This window comes from Mycteria americana, chromosome 16 (assembly GCF_035582795.1).
Source record: "Mycteria americana isolate JAX WOST 10 ecotype Jacksonville Zoo and Gardens chromosome 16, USCA_MyAme_1.0, whole genome shotgun sequence".
NCBI lineage: Eukaryota > Metazoa > Chordata > Aves > Ciconiiformes > Ciconiidae > Mycteria > Mycteria americana.
Genome location: NC_134380.1, coordinates 14,662,238 through 14,677,107, shown reverse-complemented (window position 1 = coordinate 14,677,107; position 14,870 = coordinate 14,662,238). Strand labels below are relative to the sequence as shown.

General features: G+C 52.8%; 2 long non-coding RNA genes across 2 annotated transcripts; one reads left to right on the top strand and one right to left on the bottom strand.

Annotated features, from left to right (window-relative positions):
• Positions 1 to 3,662: 3,662 nt before the first annotated feature.
• On the bottom strand, positions 3,663 to 14,866 carry LOC142417629 (uncharacterized). The gene is made up of 3 exons (XR_012778083.1): positions 14,532 to 14,866; positions 11,536 to 11,572; positions 3,663 to 3,704 (listed from the first exon to the last, which is right to left on the bottom strand). It is a non-coding gene; the product is annotated as an uncharacterized LOC142417629 (long non-coding RNA).
• On the top strand, positions 11,408 to 13,552 carry LOC142417631 (uncharacterized). The gene is made up of 3 exons (XR_012778085.1): positions 11,408 to 11,640; positions 11,736 to 11,914; positions 12,692 to 13,552. It is a non-coding gene; the product is annotated as an uncharacterized LOC142417631 (long non-coding RNA).
• Positions 14,867 to 14,870: the final 4 nt, after the last annotated feature.

The following is a 14,870-nucleotide window of genomic DNA, read 5'->3' as shown; positions in this document are numbered from 1 at the left end:
GTCCAGCCCTCCAGCCCTTTGAGTGAGGGACCAGGGGGCTCGAGTGTCGGGGACGGTTAGAAACACGCCTGGACCCCAGTATCCCTGCGCCTCCTCCTCAGAAAGTTGAATTCTGTCCTCCCCCGTGAGGGAGACCCTCCACACACATTCTGTCTCCGTTTCTCTAGGGAGCCTACTATATCGATCTTGTAATTTTGCCAATTCAGTTGCACTATAGGGTATTTCTTTTGTTATGATTTCCGGCGCGGTATCGGCACCCCCTTCATATTGAAATTCCGTTTCAATAAGTGGGCGAAGTTGGGGAGCAGTTCTCTCGTGTTGGCACTTTGCCCATTCCATTTCCTCCCAGGGGTAGTGGCCAGCTACCCCCCCATCAACTAGCTCACGTTCCTTACACAGACCGCAGTGCCCACACTCGCTCTCCAGATCCTCCCTCCGCGCCTCCGCTAGCGCCGACCACAACTCGCACTCCCTGACAAAAGCGTCGCGCAACTGATTCTGCAACCTAGTCGCTGCTATTTCCGATCGCACCCGTTTTTTCTGCTCAGCTTCCAGCTCCGCTTGCAACCTTTTACCCAAATCTTGTGACAATTCGCTCGCGTCTCGCTCAGCCCATTTTACCGTGCACTTATATTTCTGCGCTGCCGTCAGCGCAGCTACCAAAACACCCAAAACAACAGCTTTTAACAACTCTAACAACAAAGGGGAGCAGTCCAGATCAGGCTGAACCCAGGAAGCCATGATCATCATCTGCCGGAGGACTCGGACTCAGCAGATTCACGTCCTCTCTTCTCGACTCAATTGATATCCCCTCCCTCTTCCTCTCACTGATCAAGTCAGGGAATCCCACTTCTGACACCAAATTAATGTCTCGTCCCACTCGGTGGGTTGCGAGAGGGGTGATTCTTTTCCATTCCCCGACTGTTTGAGTACCGACAAAGGCCGAGCTCTGCTCAGCAGAGCCGCGTGGTCGGCAGAGTCACGACAATGACCCAGAGGAACAGGCTGGCCAGCAACTTTATTAACTGGCGAATTCCACAAACGGACAAATTTAACAACCTGATGAGTTTAACAAACGAACAAAGGCGATTTGGCAATGGAGCTATTTTCCGGGCAACCCGATCCCAAACTTGCATATATCTATTGGAAAAGCAGAGGAGAAGATAAGCAAGAAAAGGAAAGAAGAAGAGAGGAGGAAAGAGAAAGAGAAAGTATCACCACCCTTGGATCCCACGATGACCATGACAGACGTGGCAATCCTCCAGTGGTGGGCGTGCGCGCGCTTCCCTGGGGGGGGCCAAGCCTTTTATTGGCTAATCCCCACCTCCAGGTACGCCCCTTCAGGACTGACGTGGTTATTGTTCTAGAAAGTTCTCAATCTTCTGCGCAGGCGCTGGGGGAGGGGGGTGGTCGTGAGGGGTCTCTCGGGCGGTTGCAAGCCCCTTCCTCAGATCAGCTCTGTGTGACCGCTGGCCATACATGGTCAGGTTTGGCAGAACCTGGAACTGCGCATCCTCCGACGCGCTCTCCGCGTCCCGCTCTTGCTCTCCCCCACCCCGTGCTCCCCGACCTGCCCTCGCCATGCAAATAGCGCCTCAAATCACCACAATGTTTGAGACGTTAACTCTTTCAGTCTCTCACAAACCCCAAATTCCATTTCGGCACATGAAAAAACCAGCACAGCAGAAAGTACAGGCATTCAGTCAGAATAAGGGATAGGAGAGGAGTTGAGCTAAAGGAGGATTCTAGGGAAACAGCTCCGCTCGAGATACAGCGCGTGCTTTAATAGCTACAGGGACTGCAACGCTTCAAATCACTATTAAGACCAAGGGATAGGATTTTCAACACCTTCTTCACCTAAAAGTGAACGCTCTTGCTGCTCTTGGAAAATGTCTCATCCCTTCCCTTCCAGCGCTGCTGCAGGCAGACAACCCCGTGAGGCTGCAGGACAAGGTCAGACCCCCATCAGAACCTACGCTTACGGATCCACCACAGCGGCTGCCGCCCTTGCGCTGCTGCTGCACGTCTCGCTTGCTCGGTCAAGAAAGCTGAAAGGGAAGTGTAAAACTTTAGAGAGTAACATGGAAAATAAAGGACAAATCTCAGTAATTCACTCTACACTAAGAAGGTGGGCGTATGTTTACATACATCCAACAACAACACTTACACAATAAAAGCATTTGAGTTTCCTTTTGCATTCATTTAACTTGCACAGCTGGGATACCGTTACATCATCTGTCTCCAAAATGCACGGTTATAATGGGACTGGGGGGGGGGGGTATGTAACTAGGAGGGACATCTGCCCAGCCGCGCTGCCCAAGAGAGACACTGCTGAAGCGCCAGAGAAACGCGCCATGGAACGAGAGGCAGAAATAAAGCACTCTGTCAAAATATTGGGGAAAAACCCATAACATTCTATTGCCTCTCTCTTGAAACATGGAGAACAAATACCCAACTGCTGAAATACACCTCGTAAGTTGTATGCCACAGCTATTGGGCAGTTACAGTTTAAACACTGCCAATCACTTTGTAAATGACACAATTTTAGCTTCTGTTTAAAGTTTCAGTTATGATAGCAAAGTCAGTGAGATAAGAGATCCCCCAGACGGTTTCCGGGGGGGGGGGGGGGGGGGGGGGGGGCGGCGGCGGCCACACAGAAATCAAATCCCCAGCGCTGCAACGCATCAGGCTACCAAAAGGGACTGGCAGATTTGCTAATGCTTCTGGCTGTACTGAAGCATGCGGAGGAACACCTTTTTATCATATCTCGGCTGTTACAACTGAGAACCAAAGACCAGCGATGCCATCAACTCTTGGAAGACGTGCTGGGCTTGGGCCCCTGGAAGGAAATTGACTTGGTTTTGTTTTTAAAGAGAGTGAAAAGTCTTGTTGCTGATGACTTCTGCTGGCACGTACAGCCGCTCCGATGGGAAGTTCATCAAATGCAACTTCTCTGAATGAGAAGGATTTCCAGTCGGGAAAATCTCTTTCCAACTGAAGCCAAAAATTACACGCTGTAGCTTCAGGAAAAAGGACCCTGTTGAAGCAGTAACTCACCAAACTCACATCAGGACCCACTGGCGGTACTTACAAGGCTGCTAACGCTTCTCGGGAAAGCCTGGAAAACACGCGGAAGCGACGCCCATTTCTCCCGTTTCGTCCACGTCTCTTCTTTGACCTTGACGGCTTTTAGTACGGACGCTAGGATCGCAGCAAGCTTTTTCAAGTCCTGCTAGAAGGTATTTTAAAAATTTACTGACTGAAAAAGCAGAAAGCTTGTACCATGAAAACAAAGGCTCTTTCTTCTGAACAGCTAAACTCTTCCCAACAGTTTCTTTCCTCTTGTAGTACAAAATTATTTTCACAGTATCATTTAATAGTAAGCGCACAGACAGAAGATTACGCTTTCAGGAAGAAGAAAGAAACCAAGGGACGTCAGCTTTGCATAGGCATGCTCCAGAACACGCCTTATTCTACTTGTAGTATTTGTGTTGAAATACTTCATAGAAAAACTATAGAAGGAGAGTTGGCACATTCTTCATGTTACCTTTAAAGTCCACGCTACGAGTACCTTAGGAAAAACACAGGCACACATCGTAGGCGTACCGTGTACTTACAGACACCACTACAGAGCCTTTCCGTCCGTCTTGTCCTTTCCTGGCAGAAGAAAGGGCGACCACGGCGAAATGGTGGCAGCTGACGTTCTGCTGAGAGAGGAAAAAAAACCTTTAGCATAACGCCGGGTAGGAATCTAGAGCTTCCTTTTTTTGTGAAGCTTGGTGAAGACTACAACTGAGTGTAGGATAAAGTGTTTTGCTTCATCTTTGCTACAGTTGATGACACAGGCCGCTAGAGCTTTTGCAGTTTTTAGACAGCCACGCCTTTTTTTGACTCACGGGCAGCTTTGGTTTCACTAGAACCCCTTTCATAGATACACGCAGGTGACGCACACACATACCCACGTACAGTTTCCAAAGCCTACGTACAGTCAAGACTTCCTCACCCCATACGTCCCAAGGTGAGCATTTTCGTTAAACAGCACAGCAACCCATCTGTCCTTGTGAACTGCCTCCTTGCAAAACAGGAATGATTTTTTGCAGGCCGTTTCTCCAAACGGTCAAGTCCTTCTCACACTGCAGTTGTGCCACCAAACCTGCCTAGGGTCCCTCCCAGCTTTTGACTGTCCTGATATTTCACAGCCACGCGCTCTAGTCCGTCTTCCAACAGCAAAAAGACGGCACGCCCTCAGACCCAGAGCACAGCCCTCCGGACGGCCACACGCCCCTTGCTGTTTCGACGAGGAGCCACCGAGCATCCCCGCGAGCACAGCTGCACGCACAAGATCATTTTCACCTACGCTGATTTCAGTGGATGTAGTTTCCGACGCTTTAAACTGAAAACTGTATCTTGACACTTCGCCACAGTAGAAGTGATCTGTAACTAGAACTCCACAGAAATGCAGAAACACAAATTGCAAATGCACAGCAGCAACAGCTTCAGAACTATTTAGACCAGGAACAAGGGAGAAAAATAAAAGCGCTTCATCGTGTGCACAGGAAAGCAGCAGACAGAGAAAAGGGTCAGCATTCATAGCCCTCACAGAAAACAGGCATTCTCCTTCCAGCCCTAAAGCCATCTGTTAGGTCTAAATATCGCAGCACTACTGTGGCAGTATTGAGAGCAGGGAACAACAGCCCTGCCACCGGACATTTACATAGCAGGATACATAACGAGAGGGACATGTTTTACCACCCACAACCCTGAACTTCCTGAAAATTTATATTTACCAAAAATAGCCACTTGGGACATAATGCCCAACAACATTTGGCAATAAAACTTCGATGTGTTTGACGCACACAAATTTTTTGGTAACTTGCTATTTGCTTCCCGTTGTTGTTGTTGTTGTTCTTCCTACAGAAATTCTGCTCACAGCCAAGTTATTCGCTCCTGGTTCAAGCATTTACCTTCCTGGCATTACCAGCACATCTACAAAGGCAAGTAACTTAGCTGCTCTTCTAAAATTGTCCAAATGACAACTACAGCCATGAAAGAGGAGTGAAAGAGAAGAAAAGGAGAGGTCAGGCAGCAAGAGAGCTCTGCAGGCTGCCATCACTCATCATTGCACTCTTTTTTAAACCACACACCCCCCAATCTCTGTAATAACATGTGTATTATGATTGAACATCATAGCTGTACACTGTATAAATATTAATTAGTTTGTATGATTAATTACTTAGTAAGTATTCTAAGCAGCGTACAAAGAAGAGCTGGACTCGAAGCGGGTGTGCGGGGTCTGAAAAGCACCCTTCCCCCCAGAGACCACCTCAGACACTGAGTTCGGACTAGGGCATGCCGGCCTCCTGAACTTCGGGGTCCGATGTGACCAGTCCCCCACCTCCGGGGAGGGTCCATGCACCCTGCCCACCCCCTGCTTTCCCCCACAGCCCGCAATGCCCTCCCACCCCCCTGCACAAACAGCCAAACTGGCTTCTGCTTTTGGCCCCCAAACCAGCTCCCATTTCTGAGCCCATAAACCCACCTGCTGAGCCTGTTCTCAAGTCCCAAAAGTGCAGCACTTCACCTCTGCTCCTGAGCCCAAAACCACACCACTTGGTCCCCTCTGTCAGGTCCTGAAAGCGCACGACTCAAGCTGTTTCTGAGCCCCAAAATCAGCCACGTGAGCCTCTTTTCAAGCCCCAGGAACAGAAGACCTGGTCTCCCTTTTCAGGCCCCAAAACAGCTCACCCTCTCTGCTCTCTGACCTCTTTGCAGTCCCCATGCATGACACTGTGAGGTGGGGGGAGCGGAGCCACCCCACAGCCCTGCACCCCCAGGGCCCCACATGCAGTTTTGGGGGCTGCTTGGGTACTGCGGAGTGCCCGGCCCCACACCTCTGCGGGGCCACACCAGCACAGGCAGGGCATCGCTTTATTATGCCTGTTTCCGGCTTCGTATCTCCAGCACCACGAGCACCGCTGGGCCCGCACACCAAACCCCCCAGCCCAAAGCACCCCCGTGGGGAGCCAGGCCCAGCCGCCTCCAGGAACCCCCGGCAGGCACAGCCATAGCCCTTCCCCACCCACCCGGCCACCGGCACCCACCTGGCGCCGCAGGAGCCCCCCGGGCCGCCGCTGCCCGATCCCCGCCAGCAGCGGCAGAGGCTGCCCAGCCCCAACAAGGAGCAGCTGAGAGCCAGATGGGGCTGCCCCTACTCCCCCTGCTTGCACACGGACTCAGCCCCAAAACCCCCAAACGAACCCCAGGACAGCGCTTGGCCCGGGGCCGCTTTTGCCCCTGCCAGCCCCAAGAGAACAGAGTCTGCACCCACCCACGGAGGCTCCGCCTGGGGGATCCCACATCCTCAGCCCGCCAAGCCCACAGCCCCAGAACGCGCCCGGCCCCTCACCCGCCACACCCCTATTTAATACAGCGACAGGGAGCAGGACAGAGAACTGGAAAGAGAAAAGTAAGACGAGGAAGAAGACTGAGGTGCCGACAGAGAAAGAAAGGCCAAAAGAAAAGGTCAGAGAGGTAGAGAAATCAAGAACAACAGGGACGAGGAGCCCTGCAGAGAGATGGAGCAAGACAATGCAGGGTCAGTGAGCTGGGATAGAGAGATGGAGGAAAAAAAGGAGAGGAAGAAGAAAGGAGGAACAATGATGGTGACAGGGCACAAGACATACAGACAGACAGAGAAAAAGGACAGGGAAAAGGACAAAGGGATGGAGAAATAAAGAAAGGGTCAGATCTGTACAAAGAAACCAAGAAGGAAAAATAAAAAAAACAGCAATGGGCTAGAGGACAGAAGCAGAGGAAGAAAAAAAGGGCCGGGGAGCAGGACAGAGGTGGAGAAAGAAGCATTGGGGCAGAAGAATAGAAAGAGAAAAAAGGCAGACAGGAAGAAGGATGGGGGATGGCAGAGGAGAAAAAGAAGGACGAGGAGCAGGACAGATTGTCAGAGAAAGACAGAGACAGGGAGCAAGACAGTGCTTTGGGTTACACATACAGACCCTGCGGTGCACGCTGGCGGTCTGGCCTGCTGCAGACTACGAGGAGGGATCCTTCCTCACCCGGAGAGGCAGGCTCTCTCTCGCCTCCAAGCAGGAGGCAGCTTCTGGCCAGCGGGCCTTCGATTCCTTCTTCTTTACCTTTCTCTGGCCTCTCCAGCTTTAGCCGTGGCAGCTCCTGTCCACAGCCGGTAAGCGCTCTGCCTGTCCCTTTTTGCCCCCACACCGCGAGGAGAGCGAGGCCAGGCAGAGACAACCCACACCAGCCTGAAGCGGGTGCCATCACCAGCATCCCCAGGTGAAGAAGGGACAACCATGTCCTCAGCGTGGCCTCTGGGAGAGGGAAAGAAGCAGCAGCCACCGTTATTACCGCAGATTGCCCCTGCCTGAAGCCTCTCCTTCCACAGGGGCTTCTGGAGACGCATCGAGGGCCAGCTTGCTGCCGTCATGATGGGACTTGGGGGTGACCTGGGGCTACAGGACTCCAACAGACCGGGAGCCTGCCGCAGCAGGCGGTTTGAAGCTTCCCGTCCCGCCACCCTGGGCGGCCAGCGGGCAGGAGACACCCCAGCGCCCGCCGAAGGGGCTCGCTCACCTCACCAGTGGCCTCAGCCCTCACCCAACGCCGCCGCCGCCACCGTGCTGCTCCCGGGCACCGCGCATGTCCCGGCCGCCGCTGGCGCGCCGGAGGGTCCAGAGGCGGCGCGCGAACGCCGAGCGGCAGTACCGCGCTTCGGCCGTGCTGCGGCAGCAGCGGAGGCGGCGGCGCAGCTGCGCACCTGTGCGGTACCGGCGCTGCAGTACCGCGCTTCGGCCACGAGGCGGCAGCAGCACCAGCGAGCACCCGGCGGGTGGCGCTTGCCCAGGGGGCGGCACCGGCGCCGCAGTTCTGCGCTTCGCCCGCCGAGCGCCCGCCGACAGCGCGAACGTGGGGCGGCAGCGGCGTTTCCTTACCGGGAGGCAGCAACGAGCACGGCAGCACCACCCCCCAGGCACCGCAGTATCGCACTGCCGTTACCGGCGAACGGCAGCGTGGAGCACGGGGGCGCCACTGCGCATGCGCGACGCCCGAGCTGCGGTACTAACGTCTAGTGGCCTGGCGGCAGCAGCGACGCCGCCAAAGCGCGCCACCGCGCATGCGCGGCTGCCGAGCTGCAGTACCGACTTACGGTCAACTAGCGTCAGCAGCGAGCCGGGAGCCGTGCTGCAGCACCGCCTTTTAGTCACTGAGCGGCAGCAGCGGAGCGCGGCGACGCGTATGCGCACAGCACCACCTGCAGCAACGACTTTCGGTGGCCAGGCGGCAGCAGCGAGCTGCGTGCTTCCACTAACAACGTGGCCGCTCCGCGGCCCAGTGCCGGAAGACCACACCTTCCGGCTTGCGTCGTAAAGCAACTCGCCCGCCCGCAAGTCCAGTGTCAGAAGACTACGCCTCCCAGTTCGCTCCGCGGGTCCTGTGTTTTCTGAGTTTTTAACCCTGCAGAGCATTGCGTTCTTCTTCCCCGCCGCGCCCGCGAGACCCGAAAGCGTCCACGTAGCCTGGAGCCGCAGCCCCGGGATCCACGATACCGGCCCGGTGCTCCCCCGCGACTGGCCCCCGCTCGGGTCCGACGCGGCCCCAACCCATCCCCCCCTCCCCTCCCGGCATCGCCCCGCGCCTCCAGCATGACCACATACCGCCCCTGGCCCCCTTCACCTCGCATCCCTCCCTTGGACACCCCACCTAGTGCCCCTCCCAGCACCACTGCGATCCCACGCTAAGGGCCCCCAGCTCCACCGCTCGAGCAGTCCCACTCTGCTTCAGTGCTGCTCCCTTCACGCCCCGTACTGGGCTCCGCTGCACCCCCCCCATGCTGGCGATGCGTGGCGGTGGCCCCGTTTTCCCAGACTTGCACCAGCGCGGCCACCCTGGGCAGCGCAATTACTGTCACCTACCTACCTATGGCTGTGACCCGTTGGATGCAGAGGGAGGCACTGCTGTCACACATGGGGCTTGTTGTTCCCCCATCCCTGCCCCATAGCCCACAGTTGCAGCCCATAGGGGACGCAGGGCCATCATCACCAACCCCGTAAGGAATAGCTGTGGCTGCCAGAGCAGCAGAGGCGCCCAGCTCCAGGGGGCAGCTTGCTGAAAGCTGAAGGAAGAGACCTGGGGTGCACAAAAAGGAATAAGGATGAGTATTAGGGGGACAAATGGAGAGCTCTGGGGCGCAACGAAAGGGGGGGGGGGAGAGAAAAACATCAGGGGGTGATGGGGCAAACAAAAGATTCTGGGAGCACAGAAGAGCAAAGGGAGAGCCTTGGTGCATAAAGAAAGGAAAACATGATCCTGGAGCACACCAGAAAGTACCCAGAACATTCTGGGACAGGGAAGAAAGCTAAACAGAAAACTGTGGCACGCTGCAAGACAAACATAGGGCCCAGGGGCACACAGAAAGGCACACGGAAGGTTTGGGGGCAATTCAAAATGTGAGCTGAGGGTCTCAGGGAGCTCTGGAGCACATGCAGAGCCTTGGTGCACACCAAAGGGCCATAAGGCAGGCTGTAATTGACTTCAGCCACAGCAATTAATCAGCAATTAATCTAAAAAGTAGGTGTTACATCTTTCCCTTTTCACATATGCATACGTGGTAACAAAACAAACAAGAAACTACTGAAGCAAAGCTAATCCAGACACAATTAACTATATCCTCAGGGTGGGATGGATTATTTAGTCCTTAGAGCTGCCCCTAAGAGTCAGAAATAACACAATTCTTATAGATAGTTAGCTATCCAGGCAGGAACACCTCCTTCTCTAGGAGTTTCTAGTGATATCAAGGGTCTGCTGAACTGCATTTTTGCTTCCGTTTCATCCAATTTGTTAGGTATTATTCATAAAAATCTGTTCACCAGTCTTCTGCTATCTGTCTGCACTTTCTATCACGGGTTGCATCTTCCGGTTGCATCTTCCAAACCGTGTTCTATCACGGTTTGGAAGCGCTGGGGTTCTGGGATGGTAGTTCAGGGCAGTGTTGGAATCGTTGGTGGTCTTGGGGCAGGGTTTGGGTTTGAGGGCTTTTGGTCCAGGCCTGGGGGTGTTTCGAAGTCCTGGGACTTTGAGGGTCGATGTTGGGTTTGGGACAGGGTTTAGCAGCTGTGGGGGTGTTGGGGGCTGGTTTGAGGGTTGTCTGCAGAGCCTTTGGGCAGAGGGCTTTTGCTGGCAGCATGTCAGGGTGGCAGTCCCATCCCAGAGCAGTGCTGTTTTCATGCAAATGCCAGTGCCTTGGGTGCTTTGTGTGGCTGTCAGAGTTCCGGGAGGAGCCACGGGGGACCTCCTGAGTGATCCTGCGTGCCTGAGAAGCCATTGGAGAGGAAAAGCCTGCACCCTATATTCCTTCAGATCCTCCTGCCTTTCCCCTCCCTCCCTGTGTGCCCCAGACCAGACAGCCTGGCCCACCCCTTGCCACACTCCAGCTAAACTCACTCCCCACGTGCCTATCACACAGGTTCTTTCTTCACCGATGAGGCCAAGGCTCAGCATAACCCCAAATTCTCTCCAACTTTACCAACTTCAGTAGCCACGGTACTTAGCTTTTCCTCTGTTTCAAACCTCCCTTGCTCTTTCCTTCCTTCCTAACACTCCTACGCTCCTTCTATATTTACATGCATCTTTAAAATATCACTAAAGTCAACAAATCAGGTCAAGCTGCATCTCTTCAAGTTGTTGGCCCTCAAAGTACTACCCAGCAAAACAAACCAAGAAGACTGTTGAGGCCATTAATTTATCCTATTTTCAGAGTACTTTTCCAAAGCTTTAACTGTGATTGATGGAACCACTTCTCTTCCCATTACGCAAAGCTACATTCATCTATTACTTGAGCAGAAACTGTTTCTTCTAGTTTGGACCCCCTTGAGGGCTCCATGCCTCTGGCTGAGCAGCATTGGGGCATACATCCCATTCCCCTGTGGCACAGGACTGAGGGTGCACAGATGTCCCCGAGACTGCCAGAAAGCCAGAACCAGCAGGTGGCAAAGGAGGCTGGAGACATCTAGAGTCATCTGGGGCCTGCAGGAGGGGTATGGATAGTATGGGTGTTGGGGCAGGCTTTTTTACATTAGTTGCCATGACTGAAGTTAAAGGCAAGAGGAAAATATATCCAAATGGAGGAAATAAAAGAAAATGGATCCAGTTTAAAAGCACCTTCATCTTCAAACAAGAGAAACCCTATTTCTGTTGATGAGGCTTGATGTATTATTAATACTATTTTAACAGTGATCATGTTTAATAGACCACTGACATATATTATAACATCTGTATATGGAATATATGTGTGTACATATACATTTTTTAATATATATATGTCTCTCTGTGTGTGATACTAAGATCCACAAGAGCTACAAGACATTAAAAGCTACAAGAAACCAAGTTATTACCTCATGTAGATGATATTCCAGTGACTGGGAGCTACAGAAGATGCGTGAGAGAAGTTTTAAAAGTAAGAGATCAAACTTGATTAAGGCACAATTACTGCAACCCCCTTTTAATTACCCGGGTGTTGTAACTGGGGAAACAGGAAGCCAGATACCTAGAAGAAAGATTAAAGTCTCATATGAAATAAAGACTCCTACTAATCAATCTCAACTTAAAACAGAGGTCAGAGATTTTAATTTCTTATGGCAGCATATCCATGTGTGCAGATATCCTCGTGTGCTTATATAGTAACTTAGTTGTTTTATGCTTTTCTGTAGGACATTGAATTTTACTGTATGTTTTGAAGAATGACAGATTTTACCACAATTGCATCGATAAGCAATGGCTGACAAAGTTATAATGCCACGACAGAGACTCTGAGGCAAGACTGAGGAGCTGAGATACATGGCCTGCCAGAAGAACATTGCTCAGCAGCGATTGCTAGCCTTCAGTATAGGTACTGTGCATACGTCTCATTCTGTCAGAGTCTGAGACACTTTCAGCAATTGCAGAAATTTCTCACTTGGTTCTATGCTCTATAGTAATAATTTCAGCAATTATACTTAGGTTTATTAACTGTGTTAGTTATAGACATTTAGCAAACCATGTAATGGCCATGCACTGCCATAAAGAACTACAAGCTACTATGCTCAGACCTTTAGCAGTCATCACGAGGCAAGACCAGAGAGGAGAAGACAAATGACTCTGATTGGTCCTGATGACAAAGCTTGAGTGACAGGTAGCTTTGCAACATCCTTGCTGGACCCATGAGTAATAACCCATGATTTGCAAACTACCGATGGAAAGGGGAAACACTGACCCGTTTCCTACCCGCCAGCCTTTGGAAGACGACATTCCAAGACACCACACTGTTCCGCCTATATACCCACACCTACATCTTTCAGAGAAAACCAAGGGCACGGAAACTCTCTTAATCAGCTGCGATCAACAGTTCTGGTCTTACGTTCAGCCTGCCTCCTACTGCAAAGGCCAAGACTGTAGAAAAAAAATGTTTCCATTCCCGTACCAGCACGGCAGCTTCCTCCACATGTACACGGTTATGTACCTAAGCAGGAATCAACAAAGCTTGCCCTCTTATGAACACAAGTAGAACCCACTGCCTCTGCCACTGTGCCCTAAACCTTCATTGCCTTAAGTAACTTAGTATGACCTACTGTGACAGTGTGCTCCCTCCCCCCCCAACCTGACCTTTATCTCCTGTAACCCTGCTCAGGTGATAACCACCAGTGATGGTCGTAATGGATGCGTCTGGTCATGATGGCTGCATCCAGCTCAAAGTGGATTTGGGAGACAGATAACACCACAATAGCCAAGGGCTACTGTGCGATGCGCCCACCTAACCACAGTGAAGAAACTAAAATCTGTGGTCGGTAGGCAAATATGACTATGAGTCAATCATCTTACCCCCATAAATAGTGAGCAGCCCAAGAGCCCTTGGAGCTCTCCTGCACGACAGCGGGCTGCACGCCAGGATCTCCCCTTGAGCCGGGACGTCTCTCAAGGTTACTCCTTGAGGCTAAGAGATTCCTTGCGCAACAGATCCTCGGTAAGTGACTAATACCATGCTAAACTTTGAAATCATAGCTAAGTGATATAAACGATTGATTGTGCATATGTAATCCTTTAGACATAAACCGTTGACCAAGTCTGGGACTCGGATTGGATCCAGCTGCACCTAGACTCCTCTCTGAGAAGGAGTTTAGAAAGCAAGGGGGTCCTTTCTGAATCTCCTGACTCAACGGGAGGGTCTCGCTGATGGTTTTGTTGTAGTAGTCACTTTAGCATTAGTATCAAGGCTTGCTGAAGTCTTAGGCCACAAGAACTTTCACCCAGATCCACCGACCACGCACTGAACTTTTACTTGGCTACATGAAGGAAGGCCCCCGAAACTGGTGCAAACCAGAAAGATAAGGAGGCTTCAACCTTAGCAGAAGCTGCGATCTTAGAGATAAGAGAAGAATCAGCCTGCCTAGAGACAATGAAAGGGCCCAATGAAGAACGGGAAGACCCCAGACCCTGATACTACTATTGGTCCGAACTGTCTCCTGAGGGGAGGGGAATTTAGATTGTAAGGGTATAACTATCCAGGGATTTCTTTGTTCTGGGTCCCTCTCCAGCGGCACCCAGCTCGAGCTGTTTTCACCGCTGTACCAATAAATTCGTCTGGCGTACGTCGTATCGGAGACTCTGCTTCAGGAAACCTAGGGTTGAGCCAGAGGGGAGAGGAAGCACCCAAGAGTAAGTGTGTGTGTGAGCGAGGAGTCGAAAAGGGGCACCCGTCAGCTCAGTGGAGCTGCCTGCTGCAAAGGGACTCAGGTCCTAGCAGGTAAAGTCTCGGGTGGTGTGTGCCTGACTCCCTGAATGGTGTGTGAATGCTCGGGCAGTGGCTTCTCCTTTAACACCAAGATGCAGGCTTATACAGTTCGTTCACTTTCAGGACACAGAAAAATTCCCCCTTGCAGGACGGCACATGAAACAACAGGAAGGGTACTCGGAGACACTTTGCCTAGAAACCTATTGTGACTTTACTTTCCTTCCCTCTGCCACCCTACACCTCTGGCACACACACACCTCTCAATAATCCCAGCCCTTTTACATCACAGTCCACTGCCACCTGCAGCCCAACCCTGCTCATGCCAGAAGCTGGCTTCATAATCCATCTCCCCACTTGCAAGTGCAGTCCCCTGCTTGCCATAAAAGAAGGCAACCTCAAATCGTCCAATATAAGAAGACCACTAGCCTGTCGAGGTCGTGCTTTCAAGGGGTGTTGCTGCAAGAAAAGGAGAAAACATGCAAACAGAAACGTATTTTCTCACCACTCCCACTATAGCAGTGGTAGGCGGTTCCTCCACCCCACAGCAGGCCGCAGAGGAGATCCCAACGCTCCTCCCCAGCAGGAATGCCACGGTTTTCCCCTGAAATTTGCGGGGTCATGACTCAGACTTTGTCCCTGACGCCCCACGGTCAAACGAGCACTCCTCGGAACGCAGCGCAGCCGGAGTACCTCTCCACTGCGCTGACCCACGGCGAGGGGATGACGACGACACACGCACCCGGAAGGCTACGGGCCGCATTCCCCGCCTGGCAGACCCCCCCACGGCGCGGTGCAGACGGCTAGGACGGCCCGGGCGGGCCTGGTCCATGGGCCCGGTGGGGCGGCGCGGTGCGGTACGGTGCGGTGCGATGCGATGCGATGCGATGCGATGGGGCAGCAGCCGATGCCGCCGCGATCGGCTCCTCCCCACGGGAGCCGCGCCGCCGGCAGCGACGCCTGAACAGCACACGGGAAGGGCCGGGCGACACGTGAGGCGGGACAGCACCCGCGCGCCACAGCTAGCCACGTGAGGCAGCGCGCCCGTCCCCACTGCCAGCGCGCCCCGCCCCCGTTGCTA